The 3,465-nt window shown below is 48.5% G+C and overlaps 1 pseudogene; it reads right to left on the bottom strand.

The window, feature by feature from the left end:
• Positions 1-668: 668 nt before the first annotated feature.
• LOC103738358 overlaps positions 669-3,465 on the bottom strand; it is a 7,504-nt pseudogene continuing 4,707 nt past the window's right edge.

The following is a 3,465-nucleotide window of genomic DNA, read 5'->3' on the forward strand; positions in this document are numbered from 1 at the left end:
GGCAAATAGTTATCCAGCTGCTGCTGGCTCCCATGCCACAACGCTGGTTTCTCTCCTCAGGAGCAGGTGAATTAAGGTAACAGAAAAAGATGTAACCAAAGTGTTAGATGAAGTTTTGGCTCTTGCCCCTTGGTTTGCAGAGTCCTGCTGCTCGGATCCTGAACAATGAGCTCATGTGACATTCTTAGCTAGAAAGAAAGAGGTCAAGGAGGGGCACCCACAATCTGGGCTGCTCTACCCCATTGTAACTGCCATTCTGGCCTCTCTGTGGGGAGTTCCTCCTGATGCCCCTGAACAAGGTGATCTTATTTTAAAGGAGATAAACAAATTTAACAGCAGGACACTGTGGACAGCTCGTCCCAAGCACTCCCGGTCACAGTGAAACTAGCAGAGCCTTGCTCTGACAAAAAGACAATGTCTACTGCTGAAGATTCAGAAAACAAGAGACTAGGGTCTGAGGGCTCTCTTAGTAAAAATCAGGAAGTCACACCACCCTCTGCTCTGCCATTACAGGGTGTTAGCCATGTGCCTTTGTCCTGTGCCAGCTGTGGGGGAGCCTCTCCCTTTTACCCCTCTGTGGGAGAGGAAGACTGGAAGCCCCTTCCCCCACCCTCCTTTCTGTCTGGATCAGAGGACAACACTCTGCAGTTCTTCCCTGTTATGATTGCTCAAGGCCAACTATCATTGCAGACACACAGCTTTTCTCCTGTTAGGTCACAGTAGCCATGATATGGACTGCCACAATTGGCTTTACAGTAAGGAATACCACATGCTTCCCCCTTCCAGTATTTATCACAGTCACAATACACTTATCTTGCAACAGAGACACTAGTTGTACACTTTCCATGACCAGAGCAATTGTTAGGACAAGAACTGATTGAATAAAAAAATGTTAAAATCTGTTAGATTATATACAACATCACTAAAAAAAGTGTAATAGCCAGATGTTATAACAACTTCAGGCACAGTTTCATTTCCCCTTACTTCAGGGACAATCAAACCAGTAAGTACAGCTATTAAAGGTACGTATATGAAATCTCCATCATAAACATACATATGATCCCAGCTACATTCTGTAGTAAAATGATTGAATTTTAACCTTAACACTGCATTTGGATAGCCTTCAATTAGCCATATACATTTAGTTTTATATTTATAGTTAATTGGACCATCTGTTAAATATCCAGAAGGTTCTGTTAACTTTAACCTGCCCTGGCAGTGCTGGCACTGGTCCCCCACCCAACCCGGGTTGCACAAGCAGGTGGAGTTGACACAGTGGTCTGAAAAGCAGGAGCCGCTCTGCTCGCAGGGCTTGGACTGGGACACCTACAAGTAGAGTGCCAGGTAGAGGAAGCCCTAACACAGCAGCCAGCTGTAGCCATCCAGCAGCCAGGAAGAGGTGCCCCCACTACTGCCCGCAGGACGAGCCCTCCACAGCTGAGGAGGGGAGTTCAGGCCCCCGCCTCCCGGGCTCCTCCATGGCTCCTCAAGGGTGCCTGCCCCAGTCTGGCTGTCCAGTCAGGGGGGCCGGGTCCCAGTTTCAGTGGCCACTGCTCGGCTGCCTCCGGCTGCACTCGGGCATCGCAACCCCGCCTCTTGAACTTGTCCTCAAAGGGCCACAACCCCACAGCCACAGCGGGCTCCCAGAGCTGAGCTGCAAGCTGGCAGAACCCAGTGCTCCGGAGGGGACCTGAGGGGAAGGGGACCTGACTGACAAAGGCCACAGGTATAAGGATCCCAATCTTATTATACAGGGTTTCTTTGCCCTAAATTTTTCAAACTTTGACTCCAATGGCCTCCCACCAGCAATAAAGCATTGGGGGACATTCACTCAGCCCACTCCTGCCCCCATGGCAAGATGGAATGACCCCCCCTCACAGGAGAATGGAAGGGTCCACACACTCATTGCTAACACAAGGCTGAGGCTATTCTGTGTCTTTCCAGATAATGTTCCAGCCCCCATCTGGATTCCAGCCCAAAATATCAGAGTTGCCTGTGATACAGCTGACTCCAAAGGTATCTGTCTCAGAGATGGTGAAAAAACCAGAAATCCAACTCACGGAGAAGGCAGCCCAATGCCGCAAGTCCCAGAACCAGTTGGTCCCACCTACGCAACAGATGAGAGACAGACAAGGCCTTTGTGTCACCCCTCAGGGCTCCACCATTCCACCCCGCTATCAACATCTCTGTAACCAGACAGCCTACCCCCCACACACACACCAATAAGTCTTATTTATGAACTCCTCCCAGTACCTGGTGGGTTTGTTCTTCTGGGCTCACTCCTTGTGTCCACTTAATCACTCTTAACTGTTCTGCCCCCTCATGGTGCTGTCTAGACCAACTAACCCCAAGAGTCAACCTTTATTCAGGGGACGAGATGGACCTTAAGCTTTCCCCATTGGAACATTCACGCCATAAGAGGGCAGCTGCCCTGGTGATTGCTGGCACCACTCTTTTGAGGATCAGTATTGCTGGTGCCCTACAGTTAGGAATGTCAACAGTAATCCTACAGGACAAAAATTATAATGCCCTTAGTATGGCTATTGATTCGAACTTTAAAGATTTACAAACTGCTATAAAACATCTTGAGAGTTCCCTGTCCTCCCTTGCCAAGGTCACCTTACAAAATAGGAGGGGCCTGGACCTCCTGCTCCTTTAACAGGGAGGATTATGTTTTGCTCTAGGAGAACAGTGCTGTCTCTATGCTAATTTTTCAGGTGTCATAAGGGACTCCTTGAGCTTAGTCCACAAAAGGATCTTAGAGAACGGACCAGGGTAAAAAACCAAAACTGGTATGAGTCACTATTCCAATCTTCTCCTTGGTTCACAACACTCCTCTCTGCCTCAATCAGGCCTCTGGCCTTGCTCCTTCTGGCCTTAACCTGTGGCCCAATTCTTTTAAGAGCCTTACTTAACTTTATTAGAGACTGGTTTGCTACGATTCAACTTACGATGGCACTGCCTCATTTCTTACCCCCTACCCCCAACCATGCCCAGACCTAGGTTAAAAAGGATAAAAATCATGGCCACAGCCATTCAGCAGGCCTAAAACACACTTGGGTTGTCCTGCTCGGAGCCTTTCTTGGGGTTACCTTGTCTCAAACAATGCAGGTGTTTATCTTAGGGAGTCCTGCACTAAAAATACATTTGAAGGCCTTGGCTCAGATGAGATGATGCCAACAGGCTTGTCCGTTCAGGTGTTGTGAACACATTCCAAGATGGTCTAGCCATTGCCCCAGATTGCTTCATCCAGTAGACCTCTTCCTTCTTCTTAAGGCATCAGCCTTGCCATAGCCCCAGTTTGGACCCCCAGCTTGGACCTCAGAATAGCCCATCTATTAAACAAAAAGGGGGAGATGTTGGAATATGTTAGTTTGCTTTGATAAACAGCTTTTTAGGACAAAGGATGGCCCCCAAACTCCAGGGAACCAACCACTCCACCCTCACAGGGCTGATCACATGATT

The sequence above is a fragment of the Nannospalax galili genome, unplaced genomic scaffold, assembly GCF_000622305.1.
Source record: "Nannospalax galili isolate Female #2095 unplaced genomic scaffold, S.galili_v1.0 scaffold5291, whole genome shotgun sequence".
Taxonomy (NCBI): Eukaryota; Metazoa; Chordata; class Mammalia; order Rodentia; family Spalacidae; genus Nannospalax; species Nannospalax galili.